A 21,831-nucleotide genomic window follows, 5' to 3' on the forward strand; every position below is an offset into this window, starting at 1 on the left:
AACCATAGCCTTGACCAGGTGGACCTTTGTTGGCAAAGTAATGTCTCTGCCTTTTAATATGCTGTCTAGGTTGGTCATAACTTTCCTTCCAAGGAGTAAGTGTCTTTTAATTTCATGGCTGCAGTCATCATCTGCAGTGATTTTGGAGCCCCAAAAAATAAAGTCAGACACTGTTTCCACTGTCTCCCCATCTATTTCCCATGAGGTGACGGGACCATATGCCATGATCTTAGTTTTCTGAATGTTAAGCTAAGTTTTCTGAATGTTTAAGCCAACTTTTTCACTCTCCTCTTTCAGTTTCATCAAGAGGCTTTTTAGTTCCTCTTCACTCTCTGCCATAAGGGTGGTGTCATCTGCATATCTGAGGTTATTGATATTTCTCCCGGCAATCTTGATTCCAGCTTGTGCTTCTTCCAGCCCAGTTTCTCTTGATGTACTCTGCATATAAGTTAAATAAGCAAGGTGACAATATACAGCCTTGATGTACTCCTTTTCCTATTTAGATATTTTAGCTTAGTGGTAAAATAGCATATTATGTATTTTTAAAATTGGTTTTAGATTTCTCAGATTTTCTTTTTCTAGTCCTTAGTGTAATTCAACACAAACTAAGAATTTCTCTACTATTTCTTAGAAATAGAATTTTATTCGATAGTTTATTTAATAGTTCTCACTAAAGATTGCAAAGTTCATTAGAGTTGCAACCAAAGATTTTCAGTTTTAGAATTAACAGTAGTTTATTTTTCTGGTGCCACACTTATGAGCCTTCTGGTGGTCAGAAGAACTATCTGAAGAAGTTTTGATTTAAACTGAATACAGTTTTGATTTAAACAAAAATGATCAATGTGCTCACCATTAAGAGCTAGCGAAGGATAATTGTTTTAATAATTGCATTCACCTTACTATTTATGTAATGACATTGTCGTGAGAATCTTTATTGTGACTAACACTGAAATTTCTGGCTTATAAGAGTTATTTATTTTGGGAATTAAGGACTCATCTGATGAGCAGAAAAACCTGTTTTTTAAACTTCAGTAGTAATATGGTTCGGTGTCTGTGTTTCAGATTTTTGGCTTTTGTCCATTTTGTTTTTCAGGTGATTTAGTGATTTCTTTTCCCTACTGAGGCCCATTATTCTTAATCTAGTTTTTGTTTTCACATAGCTACTTCCCACTAGTTTATTATCTCTATGCAAATTAAACCTAACAACCTGCAGCCACATTCCAATCACTGTCTCAGGTTTATACTTTCCTTTTACTTTGTTCAGTACTTCTTTTGAAATGTTCAAAGTCCAGAGTCCATGTGTGCTTAGATTTGGATGTACAGGACCTTTGCAGATCTTTTCAACACTGGTAGGAAAAAGGAGGGACTGAGAAATGTCTTGAAGTAGAAAGGAAAAAAAAAAAAAGAATGTTTTAAATAGAGGATGTCTTTTAAAAGGGGTTGATTGCTATGCAACCAACGTCTTGTGGGCATTTCTTATATATCAGATTTCTTTATAGCCTCATCTTAGCAGTGTTAAAGCCTCATAATAAAAAATGCTCTTACAGCTTCCTGAGTGTTACAGTGCAAGACTGCATGGACACGAAAGATCACCCTGGTAGAAGGTACAGAAAGAGATTTAGATGAAAGATCTTTGAACACACACCTCTAAAATGAGGATTCTTCTAATAAGACTTTTGGAAGGAATGGCTAAAAAAGGAGGACAAAAATTCAGGTGATACACCAAAGACTTATATAATGATTTTAAAAAATTCAGGAGTGCAGGCTAACAAATCTGAAACTATTATACATGTACACTCATATTAAATAAGTAAATGGATGGTGAATTGTGGGAACCAGGTTTCTTTCTTTGGTGAGTGAGGTTACAGATAACCATGGCAAGGGGAAGGCTAGAACAAACCATGTGGTACTAGATTAGGCTTAGAGAAGTCAGGATGAACTCATGTTTAAGTTAATGTAGATATGGATACAGAAATAATTATAGATATGTAAATATATGTGGCCAAAAATACAGACATTTATTTCCTAGATAGACATTTATTTCTATCTTCTTTTGATAAAAGAGCCTAGAAGCAGTGACACCCCACTAGCACTGGCTAAACCTAACACTCAGATCTTGATTTCTAATACAGTTCTCCAATAACAAGAACAAAACTTCTTAGAAAATGGCTGATTCTAGGACTGGAGTAGGGAATATGGAAGATGAACCTGGAACGTTTTGTAGAGCCAGAAAGTAAGTAAACATACTCAAAAGCCAAAGGATGGGGCTTGGCAAAAAAATATAGGAAACAACCTGAAAGAGCATCCAGACACCAAAACTGGATCAGTTTATAATCCGAAGTATAAAGTGAATATCCCTCCATCCATACTGATTAAATGATTGAATAAAAAGGTATTCCCACCTCCCAATTATTTATCTCATACAGAAGAACTCCAGATAGTTTATGCATACATTTCTTTCCTTCAAGGAGGTAGAATATAACTCCCGAACCTTTGAGTATGTGCTTCACATAGTAACTGAAGGGAATGGTTATTTATGTATTGGTAGATGCTGTTTAGGGCTTCCCTGATAGCTCTTTAAGGTTAAATAAGTTAAAGACTAAGGTATTTTCATAGGATATAACATTAAAGAATATTGGTAGTCTTAAGTGGGAGCTGTTGTAGGGGAATCGTAGATTTTGGGGCTATTAAATGTGTATGACTCTAATCTTAAGCAGTCTTATAGAATGTTCTATATGTTCTGATTAGAAGATTTAATCACAGACTGACAGTTATTTAGTGTCTATCCAAAGCTCACTGAAAGTATCAGATATGAGAGGATAGTTTAATGAATATTTTAATTATGTAGTCATCTGATTTCTTGTATCAGTTCTTCAGAGAATAAAAATAGTAAGATCATGTCTCCTCAGTCTCCCCTAATATGAAAATGCCTATACCATATTCTGATTTAATGATGTGCCATCTGTCTATAGATATATCATATTGAATGATGTGCATTTTCTAAAATTATGTTTGAAACTATAGTCTACTAGGTGCATTGTTCTTTTTACAAGTACATACTGTTCAGATACAAAATTTACATATTTCCTTCTTATCAAAACTGAGAACTTAAAACCCTGGGACCATGGACCCAATTTTGACACTCAGGACCCAATAGTGACACATAACATCACTGTCTTGCTGATATTACGAGCTTGATAGTGTCTGTTTCAGTTGCCTGTTGTCGTTTAACAAATCACTCCCAAACTTAGTGACTTAAAACCACATTGATTTATTATTTTTTACAGTTCTGTGGGCCAGGAATTTGGTTACGGCTTGGCTAGGGGACTCTTCTTTTCTGTGTGGCATCAGCTGGCTTCATTCACTGAGCTGGTAGCTTGGGCTGGACTGGATAGTCTAAGGAGACTTCCATACAGGTCTGGCACTTTGGTGTGCCTCCACAGGACCTCTTCACAGCCTAATAGTTTCAGGGCGTTCCGATTTCTTAGGGCTTCTAGCTTCCAAGAAAGAGAAAGGGCAAATTGTCAATCCTGCAGATCTTTGAAGCTTCAGGATGTCACTTTTGGTCACTGTTGGTCAAAGCAAGTCAGTAGGCCAGCCAAGATTCAAGGAACTGGGATATAAGCATCATACCATCATGGGTGGAATGACGTGCACACAGACTGGTAAGGACTTGATGGCTGCCCTCTTTGGAGGATAGTTTGTGGCCATATCAACCAACTACCACAGTATCTTAATTTTTAACTTTATTTACAAAGTTTTATTGTGATTAATCCTCTCTACATTGTATTTTAACTTGTAACCAGTTCAAGTCCTCTTAGAGATTAGATTATACATATTAAATAAAAAGTATTACCTTAATTAAGTAGAAAAAATTTGGGGTAGTGAGGGGCCATGCTAAGTCTCACTCTTGTTATCACTCACTCTGAATTTATCTTGACTTAGCAAGTATCTTGGATTACTTAGAATTGAAAATCTTAGTTTCTCTGATCTGGAAGGTTTACTGACACATATCCATATATATATTTTTTAAGCCTTGATAAACTTTGTGAAACAAAATTCTAGTGAAGGATATCATAAGTATCATAATTTAAATTCAGACTCTCTTTGACTCAGAAAGTAATTCCAGTTCATGAGTACACAGACGTTCTTTAGAGCATTGTGAATAATGGAAAAATATTGGAAATAATATGAGTTTGTCCATGAGAAACTGGTTAGACAATTATGATGTATTCACGTATAATATAATGAAGTTGCTAAGAAAAAAAAGAGCATGAGAGAATTCTTTAAGGAATGATATGAAGTAAGTTCTAAGACGCATTAAGTTAAAAAAAATCACGATGAGAAGCTGTATAATATGCCATCATTTTCATTAAAAATACTTGTAAATGCTTTTTAATATATAGAATACCAGTGAATACACAGTAAGCAAGGGAAAGGAGCTGAATGACTAAGGGAGACTTTCTGTTCATCATAACCTGTTAGTACAGTTTACTTTTTATAACAGTTAATACACTACTCTAAAAATCAGCTTAAATAATCCTCTGATAGCTTTATTTCATTTGTTGATTATCTTCTTGCAGAATGTTGGGTGTGCCATTCAGATAGGAGCCTGAAGGCCGGTGGGAAAGGTTAATAAACACATGTACCATGTCAGCAGGCTGCTTGTTAAAGTTGTAATTTTTGCATTGTCCAAATACTTTGCCATTGTTTTTACTGAACTGTTTATTGTTTTATTGTGTCTAAGAGTTCTTTATATTCCAGAAACAAGTTCTTTACGAGATAATCATCTTGTAGATATTTTCTCCAAGTTTGTGTTGTCTTTACATTTTCGTAACACTGTCTATGGAAGAGCAGAATTTAGTGCAATATCTCATGTTTCTTCTTTTATGGTCCCTGCTTTTTGTATCATATCAAAAAATTCTGCCTAACTCATGGGTTGGCAAACTACAGCTAGTTCAGTCTGCTGCTTGTTTTTATGATTAAAGTTTTATTGGAGTGTAGCTATGCCTGTTTATTTCCATGTTCTCTATAGCTCCTTTCTTGCTGCAGGACAGAGTTAAGCCCACAAAGCCTAAAATATTTACTGTCTGACCCTTTACAGGAAAAGTTTGCCAGCCTCTGGGTTAATCTCAGCTCAGTTCAGTCACTCAGTTGTGTCCAACTCTTTTGCAACCCCATGGACTGTAGCATGCCAGGCCTCCCTGTCCATCACCATCTCCCAGAACTTGCTCAAACTCATCGAGTTGGTGATGGCATCCAACCATCCATCCAACTGTCTCATCCTCTGTCGTTCCCTTCTCCTCCTGCCTTCAATCTTGCCCAGCATCAAGGTCTTTTCCAGTGGGTCAGTTCTTCGCATTAGGTGGCCAAAATATTGGAGTTTGAGCTTCAACATCAGTCCTTCTAGTGAATATTCAGGACTGATTTCCTTTAGGATTGACTGGTTTGATCTTCTTGCAGTCCAAGGGACTCTCAAGAGTCTTCTCCAACACCACAGTTCAAAAGCATCAATTCTTGGGTGCTCAGCTTTCTTTATAGTCCAACTCTCACATGCATACATGACTACTGGAAATACCATAGCTTTGACTAGATGGACCTTTGTTGGCAAAGTAATGTCTCTGTTTTTTAGTATGCTGTCTAGATTGGTCATAGCTTTTCTTCCAAGGAGCAAGCGTCTTTTAATTTTATGGCTGCAGTCACTATCTGCAGTGATTTTGGAGCCCAAGAAAATAAAGTCTATCACTGTTTCCATTGTTTCCCCATCTATTTGCCGTGAAGTGGTGGAACCGAATGTCATGATCTTCATTTTCTGAATGTTGAGTTTTAAGCCAGCCTTTTTACTCTCCACTTTCATCAAGAGACTCTTTAGTTCCTCTTTGCTTTCTGCCATAAGGGTGGTGTCATCTGTGTATGTGAGGTTGTTGATATTTCTCCTGGCAATCTTGAGTCCGGTTTGAACTTCATCCAGCCTGGCATTTCAAATGATGTACTCTACATATAAATTAAAGAAACAGGGTGACACTATACAGCCTTGATGTACTCCTTTCCCATTTTGGAACCAGTCTGTTGTTCCATATCCATTTCTAACTGTTACTTCTTTACCTGCATACTGATTTCTCAGGGTTTCTCACTAGGTTCTCTGGGTTAACCTAGTGTCCCCCAAATTTTCTCCTATGTTTTCCTTTAGAAATTTTATAGTTTTATATTTTAAATATTTAAGTCTATTAATTTTTATAGAAGATGTGAGGTATGGGTTGAGGTTCTTTTTTTTTCCCTTCCCCATATGGATTGTCATTTGTTCTAGCATTAGTTGTTACATAGACAATTCTTCTTCCATTGAATTACCCTGGTACTTTTGTTGAAGATCAGATCAATTGACTATTAATATGTAGATCTGTTTCTGGACATCTCCTTTATTCCACTGACCTGTGTGTTTATCCTTATGTCAGAATTACAATATCCTGATGACTATAGCTTTATATAAAGTATTGAAGGACTTCCCTGGCAGTCCAGTGGTTAAGGCTGTATTCCCACTGCAGGGGGCATGGGTTCCATCCCTGGTCTGGAAACTAAGTACTCATAGGATGCAGAGTGGTGCCCCTCCCTCCCCTCTCCTCCCCCCAATGCAGGTTGAGAATAAAAAGACCTTAATTAAACAAGAAAAAGAAAGTACTGAAATTAGTTTGTATAAAATTTCCAATAATGTTCTGTGCATTTCCATATAAATTTTAGAATCAGCTAGCCAGTTTTTACCAAAAAAGCTAGGTGGGGTTTTAATTGGGATTTTTGTTAAATCTGTATACTAGTTGGAGGAGAATTGATACCTTAATGTTGATTAATCTGATTTTTGAAAACAGTATACCTCTATTTATTGAGGTCTTTGATTTCTCGCTTCGTATTTTGTATTTTTGAGCACAGGACTCTTCTGTTTATTTTGTTATATTTATCCTAAATCTTTCTTTTTTGATGCCAGTATAATTGCTGCTCTTTGGTTAATTTATTTCTAATTAATTGCTGCCATATAGAAATACAGTTGAATTTTGTTTGTTAACCTTGTATCCTGAAGTTTTGCCGGATTCAAAGCAAATTTAGTTTTGGTAATAGATTCATTGGGATTTTCTGTATAGACTCTAGCACTTGTGAAAAAAAAGATAGTTTTTTTTTTTTTTTTCTTTTTCCCCACCTCTGTGCTTTTATTTCATTTTCTTACATTATTGTACTGACAGTACAGTGCTGAATAGGAGTTATGAGAGTAGATGTTCTTGCCTTGTTCCTAATCTTAGAGGGGAAGCATTTAGCCTTTTATGATTATGTATGACATTAGCTGTAGATTTGTTGTAAATTCATGTCTTAGGCTGAGGACATTCCCTTTTGTTCCTAGTTTTCTGAGTTTTGAATCATGAATGGTTGTGGGTTTTTCCTGAATTTTTTTTAGATGATTGCTTATATTGATATGTTCGATTACATTGATTCATTTTTTTTCTATATTGAACTAATATTGTATTCTTGGTATTAATGTTATTTGGTCATTACATATATTCCTTTCTGTATATTGCTAGATTCATTTTTCTAATATTTGGTTAAGATATTTTGTGACTTCATGAAAGAAGATTGGTCTATAATTTGTATTTCTTAAACCTTTTTTTTTTTTTTTTGGTCTGATTTTTCTATCAGAGTTATGCTGTCCTTATAAAATGAATTGGGAAATGTTTACTCTTACTTCTGGAAAATTTGTGTAATGTTATTATGATTTCTTCCTTAGATGTTGGTAGAATTGACCAAGGAAGCCATTTGTCATGGACCTCTCTTCATGGGAAGATTTTAAATTATGAACTAAATTTTCTTAATACTTACTAAGAGTTATGTTATTTAATTTGTTGAGTAAACTTGGTAGTTTGTCTTCCAAACTTTCAAGGAATTGGTACATTTTAACAAAATTACAGAATTTTATTGCCATAAAGTTGTTTGTAATAGTCTCTTGTTATTCTTTTAATGTCTGTACAGTTTCTAGTGCTGTCCTCTTTTTATTGTTGATATAGTTAATTTGTGGCTTCTCTCTTTTTCTGGCCGGAAGTTTATTCAGTGTTATTGAAATTTTCAAAGAACTAGATTTCAGTTTCATAAATTTTCTGTGTTGTGTTTTCAGTTTCATTTCTTCCTTCTAATTCCTTTGTGTTTAATTTTCTATTAAGGTGGAGGCTTAGGTTATTGAGGCAAAACTTATGTTTTCTATTATAAGCAGTTTATGTTTTATGCTATAAGTTTTTCTAAGAACTGCTTTAGTGGTATTCCACAAATTTTGGTATGTTCTGTTTTACTTTTAGTTCAACTAAAATTTTTTTCTAATTTCCTGTAATTTTTAATCTTTGAGTTGTTTAGAAATATATTGTTTAATCTCTAACCTTTAATAATTCTTAGTGTATTTTTCAGTTATTGATTCTAACCTAATACTGTTTTGGTCAGAAAAAATGCATTATTTTAATTCTTTTAAATATTTTGAGGTTTGTTTTATGGCCCAGAATGTGGTCTTTCTTGGTGAATGCTCTATGTAGCATTGAAAATAATGCATTTTCTGTTCTTGTTGTGTATAATGTTCTATAAATGTTCGATTAGGTCATGTCAGTTGATAGTGTTTTCAAGTCTTCTATATCTTAGTGATTTCCTGTTTTCTTGTTGTTTTGATTAATAGCAGAGGCATATTAATGTCTACAACTGTAATTATGGATTTGTCTCATCTCCTTAGAGTTTTATCATGAATTGATCCTTTATCATTAATGTTCCTCTTTATCATTGGTAATATTCCTTATTCTGAAGTCTGCTTTGTCAGATACTAATGCAGTCATGCTATCTTTTCTTTCCTTTCCAACCTTTTACTTTTAACCTATGTCTTTGTACAGAAAGTATCTTGTGGATAGCATATGATTGGATTATGTTTTAAAAATTTGATTTGATAATCTCTACCTTTTAATTGGGTGTCTAGATAATTTCTGTTTAATGTAGTCATTTGGAAAGTTTGGATTTAAACCTTCCATCCTTCTAGTTATTTTCTATTTGAATCCTTTTTGTTTATTTTTCCCTCTTTTTCTGCCTTCTATTGAATTAATCATTTTTCATAATTTCACTTTATCTAACTTTTGGCGTATTCTGTAGGTACACACACTCACATTTTAGTGGTTGCTGTAGGTCATGGTTTCTTAACTTCGGCGCTGTTGGTCTATTTGATTGGGTGATTGTTGTGGGTCATGGCGGGGATATCCTGTGTGCACTGCAGGAGTTTTAGCATTCCTGGTCTCTGTGCTCTAGATGACAGTAGCGCCCACTTCCTGCCCCAGTTCTGACAGCCAGCAATATTTCTAGACTTTCCTCTATGTCTCCGAGGGGTCCAAATGCTCCTGGTTGAGAACCACTACTCTCAGGTTTAAAAGGTATATCTTTTAAAAAGATATATAAGTTAAAAATCTTATCATATTCTTTTTTCCACATTTTTTAATATCACATTTTTTCTTTAACTAATACTATACTACTTCATGTATCATGTAATACCTTATACACAATATGATTCAACTTTCTACCTACCATCTTTATACTCTGTTGTCATAAATTTTATTTCCTTGTATGTTATTAACCCTATGTTATCATTTTTTACTTTAGTTCATCTGCAACCTTCTAAAATGAATAAAATATAAAAAAATAGTCTTTTATATTTACCTTCTCTTTCCAGTGCTTTTCATTTCCTTTTTGTAGGTCCAGATTTTCACCTGGTAATTTTCACTGCTGCCTAAACAACTTCCATTAGCATTTCTGGTGTCTTTAGGCAGTGAATTCTCTCATTTTATTTGTAAAAAATTCTTTATGTCTTCCTTCAATTAAAAAAATTTTTTTTGCTGATTATAGAAATCTGTGTTCAGCTCTTTTTGTTTTCTTTCAGTACCTAAAAGGTGTTATATTCAGTATTGTCTTTTGACTTGTATAATTTTCTGAAGAAAATTTTAATCTTTGTTGTTTGTATGTAGTGTTTGTTTTTTTTCTCTGTCTTTGAGATTTTTATTTTTATTTTTCTACAGTTTGACTATGATATACCCATGTATGTTTGTTTGTGTGTATGTACTTTGGTATTTATCTTGATTGGGGTTCTCTGGGATTTTTTGCTCTCTGGTTTGTTGTCTTGGATTTTTCTGGGAAAATTCTTGGCCATTATCGTATTCATGTATTTCTTGTACCTCATTATTTTTGGTTTTTTCTCTTGGGGCTCCAATTAAATGGATGTAATTTGTTTTGATATAGTACTACACCTGTTGGATGCCCTGAGCTGTGTTTTTTCCTTTAGTTTTTCTAACTGTAGTTTCACTTTGTATTTTTTCTATTGTCTTTAAGTTCACTGATTCTTTCCTCATCTGTGTCCAGGCTGTTCTTGAGGCTGCCAAAGAAATTTTTCTTCTCTAATGTAAAATAATTTTTTTTTTTTTGTTTCTAGCTTTTCTATTTTACTTTTTTAAAGTTTTCCTCTCACTGTTGAAATTTTCCATCTTTTTATGTATGCTCTCCATCTTTTCTACTAGATCATTTAGCATACTTATTTTAGAATGGTTGATAATTTAAATGAATGAATCAGTCCAGATTCTGCTGATTTCTTTCTCTCTTAACAAAGAGTTATTTTTTCTTGCTTTTGTGGATACTTCATAATTTGTGATTTAATGCTCATCATCATGTATAGACGAATAGGAGAGATTGAAGTGATTCTCTCCTGTCAGGTTGTTTGTGTCAGAGATTGAGTCAACCTAATCTTGAAATGAGCTGGGTTTGGAATTTGTGGCCATTATTACCTTCAGTAGGCTTCAAAGTTCACAAGTGACGGGCTGGTGTTGCCTTGTGTTTTGAGTGTGGTGTGTGGTACTACAGAATTTTTCTGTGATGCTATATTACCCCCATCTTTCACTCTTTGCACATCTGTTTGCAGAGAGGTTTCATGTTACTGTCTTTCTGCCGGTGATTATTGTTGCTTGTTACCCAGAGCTGTGCTTGTGGGACAGGGCAGGGTTCTCTTTTGTTCTGGTCCAAACTCAATCCTGATTAGACCCTACAGGAATCAGTGGTAGAACTTTCTTAGCTTTCCTGCTTTCTCTTCGCTGTGATGGTCAAACACCATCATACATTTGTGATTGGTCTTGGGCAGGAATATCCTTTTCCTCCCTTGTAGTAGTACATTTCTTTTGTTATTAGTGCAGGATCCTGACCCAGGACTTTTCGTTCCCCCTTCCCCCACAATGGCAGAGGGTTGTTTTTTTGCCTCTATATTCTCATAGCACCAGTGTATCTTTGCCTGTGTCTGAGAGCTTAAGAGTGTTTTCTCCCTGTCTGGATGAGGCATTTGCTTTTGTTCGCTGAAGCAGTGGATTATTGCCTGGATCCTGGTGTGAGAGAATTTTCTGTCATTCCCCCAGTGGCTCTAGGCTTTTGGTCTGTGTTGGGGATAGGTTGGGGAATCAGGCAAAGCTTCAGACCTGTACTTGTCACCTCATACACACTCGCTTCAGTGATGAGGGGCTTTCTCTGATTTCCTGTCCTACCTCTGATCTTTCTTGTGAGAGTCTGGTTGAGGCATGTAGAAGAACTTGCAACTGAGTGTAAACTCCCCTTGTGTTTGGGGTTTCCAACCATTCCTAATTGATACAGTAGTTCATATTTGGTCACTTAGAATTTGTTAAGACTTAACTGATTTTTTTCCCCTGTATACTTGATTGACGGCCACTTCTTTTTCTGGGAACCTGCCAAAGGTAAAACAGTTTGTACAGTCTCTCCCTGGAGGAACTTTCCCTTTTTGGAATTGAATTACTTGGTTGCCTTCTGACTTCAATTCTTTATTAGATTCAAGAGAAGTTTTGATTTTATGTATCTGGCTTTTTCTCACTAGGGTGGGAAAACACTCTTTTGCGGCTTTCTGCATTCTAAGTGGAAGTAGAACTGCTTAGAGGTCTTGACAGAGTTTGCTCTTTCAAACTGCTGCTTATTCTGGTCTTCCTTGTTTTCTCTTTATTTGTCTCTTGAGCACTTGGTCATTTAGGATTGAACCCAAGGGGCTATTTCTTCCGTGAGTCTTTCCCTGATCTTACTGAGTAGAATGGAACGTTTTTTTTGCTCCTACAGCTGTTTTGATTCTTGTGTAACTGTATTTCATTTTTGTAGACCCATTGAAACCCTCTTTGAGGTTAGGCAGCTTTCAGAATTTGAGGCCTTTCAACCTGAGAACTGTCCTTCTGTTTTCAAAGTTTATGACTATTATGGTTGATAGATTTTAGATAGGATCATAAAGTAAACTTGAGATTAAAAGATAAATATACAAGAGAACTTATATTTATTAATGGAATAAAATTTTGTGAAATCACATCACATAGTTTCTTGTGCTGTTTGGTTTGTTCAATTGTTGCTCTTGAACTAAGTTATTTTCAGAAATAAGACTTAAATTTGTAGAATCTAATTTCTTATAACTGTGAGCTTAGTTATGCAAGCTAGTGTATGTTCACACAATGAAATATCATGGAAGCATATCCTAACATGGAAAATCTGCAGGATATAATGATCGAAAAAAGATAATGTGCAAAATTAAATATTTTATGTAAGAAGGCAGGAATAATAAGACTATATTTGCAGTTAAGTGTATTTGCATAAAGAATCACTGGAAGCATATACATATAAGAATGTATAATAAATATACATTTATTTATACAGCACTTTAATAAAAGTGGTGATGTATAGTAAGCAAGGACAGCATGAAACCACATGTGGATGATAGAGAAATGAGACTTCTCAAATATGTTTCTTTTTACATCATTTTAATTTTTTGATTCATGTGAATGTGGTATATATTCAGAAAAATTAAAATTAGTAAACATAACTATGTGAACCTTAAAAGATAACAGAAAGATTTGAAAAATCCATTGGAACTGATAAAAAAAAAGTTTGCCTGTGAAATATAAATTGTGTGTGAGATACTTCTTTTTTTACATAAACTAGATTTTAGAAATGAAAAGGTAAATACAAAGCACGGAGAATTGCAGAGATCATGGTTTTATGAATCTGGCTCTAGATAGATAAATACATAAAAAGGCTGGTTTTCTAACATGATTAGGGAGGTTTTGGGTCTAGACCCAATAAGGATGGTCCTTCAAAGTACAAAGGAGCACTGTGTACAGATAGCAACTGTAACAGAAATACACCACTCAGAGTGGACTGGCAAACCATTTCTTACTCATGAAGCTACTCGGCATCTCCTTGGAAACTGGTAAAATGTATCTAACTGTTGTCAAGAATAGAACATGAGAATACCAAAGAATATTCTTATCACAAATTAAAGCATAAAAAGAAACAATAATTACATTACAGAAATGGATGATAGCCTGGAAATCAACTTTGTTGTAGACGAATGAAATTTATAAGAAGAAATTTATAAATCAAAAAGAAGTTTACTTAATTACTTAAAGTTGTTAGGAAAACTGGCAATTTGAAATACAGGTCAGTTTAGAATTAAATCTCTTCCCATTCATCATTTGCAATGAAGTATTCAAAAACAGCCCACAGAAAAGTGAAAATCAGAGTATCTATCTGTTATTGTTGAATGGGAAGAAATTTCTAAGCAAAGAAATAATAAGAGAAATGAAAAATGCACTCATGGGTAAATCTGGCCACCTGAAAATAGAAACTTTTGTATTAAAAGCCAGCGGTAGACTGAGAAAAATGTTAAGAGTAGATGAAAGTAATGGTGTTTTCACAATATAAATAACCTACACACATGGCTAAGGAAGACATGAAACCCCTTTCCCATTCTACCCGCTGTGGGACTGGGAGAGAGAGAGCTGCATATTTGCCAACAGAGGCAGTGTGGTTGTGGAAGAAGGATCTGATTAATGACATGGATGGCATTCAGTGTCTGACTAACTTTGAAGACCTTAATGTTATAGCAGGATTAGTCCACATGCTTGTGTGTTTTTTCATTAGCAGGTGGTTAAATTGACCCAGGATTAGGAATTTGAGAGTGGTGAAGTGGAAGAAAGAAACTAACATACTTGGTGGACTGATAGCCTGGGTGGTGACAACCTGGATTTTGAGATTGGTGACAACACACAACTGGAGAGATGAGTGTAGGTAGAGTGCATCTGAGGGATTGAGTCTGGACCCTGGTTAGAAATGAAAGAGTGGAATATTCAGTGACAAAGACAAGACGAGAGTAGGACAGCCAGATGGTATGACTCTGAGGGAAGGGTTGGGGTTGCTTATGAGTTAGGGTCTGGAAATGGCACTGTGGACAGAGATGATTCCTATGATCTTATTAGTCTTCACTCCCGAGGGTTTGTTTCAAGAGGCGGATTTAGCCCAGTGGTTGAAACTAAGTTCAGTGATAAGGCTGAAGATACAGAGGTCATTTGTTTTACTATGTAAAAGGGGTTTCCAGAGGTCCCAGTGGAAAAGGTTGGAAGGAAGGACAGCATTTGGGGAACACATGCAGTGGGTGAGAGAGCAAAGAGAACACTGTGGACATGAAAACAGGAGAGACGATAGTCAGTCACAATAGTTTATGTTTTGAATAAAGCCCAAGAGTGGCAGGGATGGGAGCCACAGGTAGAAGTAACTAGCGCGATTCCTGAGTTGATCTGTGGTATAAAGATCGTCGCTGGATCCTGATCCACCGTGTCTTTGTGGTCTAAAGGGAGTATTAGTGAAAAGCTTAACCCTGGGTGGTAAAACCTAAAGCAGTTAGGCTTTAAATAATGAAAGCCAGTAGGGCTCACATTTCTCAAGTATTCTCTGATGTCTGCAGAGTCCCACTGTTTGGAGTTAACTTTGAGGTAGAATGGGAAGATAAGAGTACTACCATTAATTTAGTAAGAGGGACCATTTGTCACGTTCCCACTGCCAGTGATCTAGGAATGAATGATAGCCATCATATCAGGCGCTTCTTTGTCATAGAGGTATCTTCTGCTGGAAATCCTGTTTCTTCCTACTGTTTCATTTTACCTGAAACTGGGTCCTGAAGCCATTGCTGCTGGGGTGACTTCAGCAACTCTGATGAGTGAGTCAGAGTTACCCTTACCTCCTTAAATTACTCATATGAAGCCTAATTTGCGGCATACCTCCTTTGGGTATCTGAACCTTTTTAAAGCCAGTAACTAATTACCACTGATAACTTTATCTGTTTATTTATTTAATCTTTATTCTTTATTTTCAGTTTTTCAAATCTTGTCCCTTGTGGTAGGGACAAAAATGGGAATTAGAATTTCTTGAAAAACTAAAGCATTTGTGTGAGAATCTTTGTATTCTTACAGGGAAGCAATGATGTGTCACAGTATCTAAAATCTAATGTCTTTTCTACTTTAGATCCATCCATACTAATGGGATGTGACTGGAACCGACTCTGATGATAAAAATCACGGACCATCAGACAAGATCAGGCAATAAGAATTTTTGCTTCCAAATGAGGACACCGACATTTATAACTTCTACTTACTCTAAGGTATTCAAGGTACAGCTTTACTTTAATTTGACTCCTTGACAGTCAGTGTATAATGTTGATTTCTATCTATATAGATTTTATAAGTTTAAAAATTTCTATGTTAGAATGGCTAGCTTTTAGGGACGCATCCACTCCCCTCCCCACAATCTGAGACAAGATTCAGATTTTAAAAGGAGATAATCCTTATAATTAGAAAAGCATGTCAATTATTAGAAATATACTGAGTGCAGGTTATGACTCAGTATAGAAGAACTGGAATAAAATAAATGCCAAAAGTTTAATTATTATTTTATTTATGTCATGACGCTCTGAGATAAACAGTTGAATTCGTCATGTGCTTCCATGATACCAGAGACCTTGTCCTTTGGTTTGATTCAAAAACCTCTCTTTCCTGTTCTCCTAAGCTTACTGTGAAGGATTTTCTATTCACCAAGAAGTGTCACTTATACTCCCCATAGACTCCCCTTAAGACCTTTGGGATCTGATGGGTTAGTTTCACTTGGATCAGAAAAACCAGATATGTAATTAAAGAGTCAAATGGTACTTCCAAATCAGGGGGTGGCTGTCCACTTTAAAGACTACATAAGACAATTGAAAACAATCAAAGGAAACATAGTATCAACAGAAAACACAGCGCTCTCTATTTTTCTAAAATACATATAAAATCCAAAGAGAATACAGTTAGTTTGGTATTTATTTAAAAATAAAATATTTTTTTTAAATTGTATGTTTCCAAATAGGCAGAAATTGTGGAAAGATAATTATTTTCAGTGACAGAGTTGGTTGCTTCTCTGTATTTACTAGGATATAGAGTAGATGAAAAATCTAAGAAAAATGTATCACTTATTACTTGGATTTTAAATTTCATTTTGTTCTGTTTCCAAAGAAGAACTTGTAAAGCAGTAAATTCTAAAATATAAGAATCCATAATAGAACACCTAAGACTGCTTCAGTTAAAATAGATGGATTACTTTCTAAAAGGGGGTGGTGTAATTGAGCAATTCTTATCAAAGAAAAATTACCTTGAATCAAATAGCAGATGAAAAAAAGGTTGTTTTAATTAGAAGTTTTTTTTTTTTTTTTAATTAGTTGGAGGCTAATTACTTCACAACATTTCAGTGGGTTTTGTCATACATTGATATGAATCAGCCATAGAGTTACACGTATTCCCCATCCGGATCCCCCCTCCCACCTCCCTCTCCACCCGATTCCTCTGGGTCTTCCCAGTGCACCAGGCCCGAGCACTTGTCTCATGCATCCCACCTGGGCTGGTGATCTGTTTCACCATAGATAGTATACATGCTGTTCTTTCGCAACATCCCACCCTCACCTTCTCTCACAGAGTTCAAAAGTCTGTTCTGTACTTCTGTGTCTCTTTTTCTGTTTTGCATATAGGGTTATCATTACCATCTTTCTAAATTCCATATATATGTGTTAGTATGCTGTAATGTTCTTTATCTTTCTGGCTTACTTCACTCTGTATAATGGGCTCCAGTTTCATCCATCTCATTAGGACTGATTCAAATGAATTCTTTTTAACGGCTGAGTGATATTCCATGGTGTATATGTACCACAGCTTCCTTATCCATTCATCTGCTGATGGGCGTCTAGGTTGCTTCCATGTCCTGGCTATTATAAACAGTGCTGCGATGAACATTGGGGTGCACGTGTCTCTTTCAGATCTGGTTTCCTCAGTGTGTATGCCCAGAAGTGGGATTGCTGGGTCATATGGCAGTTCTATTTCTAGTTTTTTAAGAAATCTCCACACTGTTTTCCATAGTGGCTGTACTAGTTTGCATTCCCACCAACAGTGTAAGAGGGTTCCCTTTTCTCCACACCCTCTCCAGCATTTATTGCTTGTAGACTTTTGGATAGCAGCCATCCTGACTGGCGTGTAATGGTACCTCATTGTGGTTTTGATTTGCATTTCTCTAATAATGAGTGATGTTGAGCATCTTTTCATGTGTTTGTTAGCCATCTGTATGTCTTCTCTGGAGAAATGTCTGTTTAGTTCTTTGGCCCATTTTTTGATTGGGTCATTTATTTTTCTGGAATTGAGCTTCAGGAGTTGCTTGTATATTTTTGAGATTAATCCTTTGTCTGTTTCTTCATTTGCTATTATTTTCTCCCAACATAAATCACAGCAAGATCCTCTATGACCCACCTCCCAGAATATTGGAAATAAAAGCAAAACTAAACAAATGGGACCTAATGAAACTTAAAAGCTTTTGCACTACAAAGGAAACTATAAGTAAGGTGAAAAGACAGCCCTCAGATTGGGAGAAAATGATTAGAAGTTTTAAAAGTTCTCTGGCAGCTAGCAGATGCATTGAACTTTTAGAAAACTTTTTGGTGTCACTTTGAATCAAATGGCAATGATGATTAAATATGTAATTTAACTTATTACTATAACCATTTCCCTTATTGTTTTTTAAGATTTTTTTTTTTTTTTTTTGAGGTGGCCATTTTGAATTTGTTACAGTATTGCTTATGTTTACGTTCTGGGTTTTTGGCCAGGAGGCATGTGGGTCTTAGCTCCCTGACCAGGGATTGAACCCATACCCCCTGCATTGGAAAGTCAAGTCTTAACCACTGGATTGCCAGGGAAGGCCCTAACTTATTTTTTAAAGATACCTTTCCTTCTTGCTTTCATTTAACAGCATTAGTTGAATTGTTAAGCTTTGTAGAGAGTAATTCTAAATGTGTGGAAGGATATAGGTTATTCTATAACTTCATTATGAGTGAAGTTGAAGACCTCTTTCACTCAGAATATTTACTCTGGGGCTAGGGAGGCTAAACACTGTCATCTAAAAACCATTTAAAAGCAATTATGAAATGAGCACATAAAATCCTAGTTTGGTATTCTTTTCTGAGTAGTATAGTTAAGTTCTATATTCAGATGTCAACAAAAAGATTAGAAAGTTGGAAATTCTCATCAATTGAATTTTGTGACTGATTGGTTGTGGCTGTTGGCTGTTTATGGTGCTACTTGTGAAAGTGCCGTATAACCAAATTAAGTTGCTTAAATCCTTAAATTAGGGATTTCTAATTCATTAGTTTCTTACATTGCCCCACTTATTTGCAGGCTTACACAGAGTGATACTCCTATTGATACTTGTCATTTCCCCTTTCAAAAATGATGTAGAAATTTCACAAACTTGCACTCAGAAGTTTTATATGATACATTTTGAAAATATTTTTTAAAGATTTTTCAAAAAATTTTTGAGAGGTTTTTAAGATTTTGAGATTGTGGGAGTTTTTTTTTTCTTTTTGTATTTTTATTGTACAAAATAAAGTCAGTGCATGATTCAAGGCCCTAGAACATTTGTGAGGTTATGTCTTGGATTATGCATGCACACGTGTGTGTGTGTGTGTGTGTGTGTGTGTGTGTGCGCGCGCACTGTTGCTTCAATTGTCTCCAACTCTTTGCAAACTGTAGGCCGTAGTCCTCCAGGTTCCTGTGTCCATGGGATTCTCCAGGCAAGAGTCGTGGAGTGGGTTGCCATTTCCTCCTGCAGGGGATCCTCCCAACCTAGGCATCGAACCCATGTTTCTTATGTCTCCTGCATTGGCAGCCAGGTTTTTTTTTGTTTGTTTGTTTTCTTTACCACTGGTGTCACCTGGGAAGCCCATCTTGGATTATAGTTTACATTAAATTAAAATGATGCCTTTTAAAAATACTTTGTTTGGACTCACAAAAACATTTCAACAGGTATACTGAGGAAATAGGTATTCCCTTGCCATGATTTTCTCTGTGGTGGGATGGAAAGAGCACAAGCATTGGCTCTTCGACTTTCATGCCACCCTGAGGAACTGAATTAATATTTCTGTCTTAGTTTCCTTTTCTATAATAATTACTGTTTAGACTTGTGATAAAAATGAAACAAATGTATAAAATTTTATAAAATAACGCTTTTCAGTGTTATAGCACGTTGTTGCTAAAGACAGAGAAGACCACACTGCTGAAGGATCAGTCACAGTTATCCTCTTAGCCAAAAACAGGTCAGCTCACACTACTATTGAGAAGCTTGTCAAACCAGTTTCAAACTTAATGACAAATATTATGCTTGGAGAGAAAGTAAAACGAGCTTTTGGCAAAAATCCCTTATCAAAGGCATACCATCTGGAAAAGCAATTACTGTCATGTGCATGCTAGCAGAATTTTTTGTTTTTCAGTTGGATGAAAGCACTGATGTGCTGAGGACATACCAGCACTTCATAGAGATGTGTTACTGTTTAGTCACTGAGAAGTTTGCACCAGCAGAAAGCTTTCTGTTGTTACTGTTACTTTGTTTTGTTGTTGTTGGTGGTGGTGGTGGTGGTGGTAGTGATTGGTTGAGGTTTTTTTTAAGCCATTGTTGCCTGGAAAAGTTGCACTGGTTCCTCTGATCAGACCCCAACAACTTAGCTGTAGGAGAGGGTACACTTGGTCTGTGAATAAAAGATATTGCACCAAGGTATAAATTTATATCCTTTTTTTCAGAGAGGAAAATCAGCATTTAGTAATGTGATTTCTGGTTGTGATTTAATGTTGGAAAAAAATAGTAAAAATTGTGGATGTAAGCAATTTTTGGCCACTGACGCTGTGTTTTTTTAGGATTTTGGTGAAGAAATGGTCAGCAAGTGTAGGATTCTGCTTTTCCACAGTGATGTATTTGACGTACTGTGTACTATGACAGGGCTTTACATGTTTATTAGTTTGTTTTTTAGTAAAATAAGATGACTGTTTCTTTACTACTTATAATGCCATTTCTGTGATTTTAAGGAGGCATAAACTTACATTTGCTTTTTGAAATAGTCAGAACTTAAAACTTTCATATTCACATATCATGAGTTTCAATGTTAAGGATGAAGCATAAGGATTTTATAAAAGTTTGAATTATAATATAGAATAATTCTCCAGGAGCTTGACCATTTCCCCACACTTGATGATTTTACTAATTTATCAAAGGAATGAATTTTTATTATACATGTTTAAAAACCATATCTGAATTTTGAAATAGAACATGAAGACATACTTTGCAGAGCTAAAATACCAGCAGAGAATATATTAGGACTCTTTTTGCTCCAGTCTGTCAAACTGAAGCACTTAACATCTTAATTTTGAGTCAGGTATGCTTTTTGGTGGGGGCAGTCAATGGAATCCTGAAAGTAGACCTGAGAAGGAAATATTTCTAAAATTTCTGGGTTCATAGTCAATCATAATATCCAGAATACAAACACAGTTGATTTATAATTAAAAATTAAGATTTATTTATTTATCTTACTGTGGTGGGTCTTAGCTGTGGCATGCAGTATCTTTAGCTGCACCATTTGGGTTCTAGTTCCCTGACCAGGGTTTGTTCCTGGGCCGCTGGCACTGGGAGCACAGAGTTTAGCCACTGAACCACCACGGAAGTCCCAGGAATTAGGCATTTTTAATTTAGTAGAAATAAAGAGTAAGCGAAGAACTAGTTGAAAGGGAAAACATAGTATGGCTAAAGCTGCTTCAGACTGGGGGCGTTGAACATCTTGCAAGGAAGTTATCAAACAGTAATAGGGTGTGACAGAACAACAAACGTGCTCTGTCTGACCAAAGATGAGACAGTTTGAGCATTAGTATGTAAAACTGTAACATAATCACATCAAATATGTTTAAACTCACGAGTTCATGGTGATACTTTAAAAATCTCATTTGTTTTCTTTGGAGTATGCTAAGAAACCAACTATACTTGAAGGTAACCAAATAGTTGAAGAGAGGAAGTTTCTTTTCTCAGTACTAGTATTCTGTTTACAGTTAAGAGATGATAAATAGAACATCACCATTTCTTAATGAATTCCTGGACTTAAGCAAAGATCATCAGTGGCTGCTAACATCACAAGAATAAAGACAGTTAGACATTAGGTTTCTCTTAATGAAAGTTCGTAATCCTACCTGTGAAATATCCTTGCCAAAAAAACTAAATTTGAATCTGAATCTGATCAAGCCTCTAGCTCCAACTACTGATTTACAGGGAAACAGTGAAATGATACCATGGAGATGGAGTCAACAGGATCTAAGCTATGGGGAAGTCCTCGGGACATCAACTTTTTTTTTTTTTTTAAACAAATTGTGAGGAACAAAAGAAGAGAAAAGAAAGAAGAAAACTGGAATTAATAGTGATGTTGGACTTTATTTGGGTCCAGATTTTAATAAGTAAATGTAAAATAATCAGGGAAATTTGAACACTGAATATTTTACATTAAATTATTAATTTTTAGATATGATAGATAACAGCATGTAGTTATATTGAAAAAGAGTCACTATCTTTTAGAGGTACATATTAAAATGTTGATGGATGCAA

The 21,831-nt window shown here is 35.4% G+C and overlaps 1 protein-coding gene across 10 annotated transcripts in view; it reads left to right on the plus strand.

Moving 5' to 3' along the window:
- NCOA1 (nuclear receptor coactivator 1) overlaps nt 1-21,831 on the plus strand; it is a 205,941-nt gene that overhangs the window by 33,204 nt on the left and 150,906 nt on the right. For 7 of the 10 annotated variants that reach the window (XM_061154917.1, XM_061154926.1, XM_061154922.1 and 4 more), the window contains exon 2: nt 15,373-15,508. The gene's annotated coding sequence lies outside the window, so the exon portion shown is untranslated. Of the gene's footprint in view, nt 1-15,372; nt 15,518-21,831 lie in introns of all 10 variants that reach the window. The other 3 variants (XM_061154920.1, XM_061154918.1, XM_061154921.1) reach the window with 1 other exon arrangement.

The sequence above is a fragment of the Dama dama genome, chromosome 11 (genome assembly GCF_033118175.1).
Source record: "Dama dama isolate Ldn47 chromosome 11, ASM3311817v1, whole genome shotgun sequence".
In the NCBI taxonomy this organism is placed as follows: domain Eukaryota; kingdom Metazoa; phylum Chordata; class Mammalia; order Artiodactyla; family Cervidae; genus Dama; species Dama dama.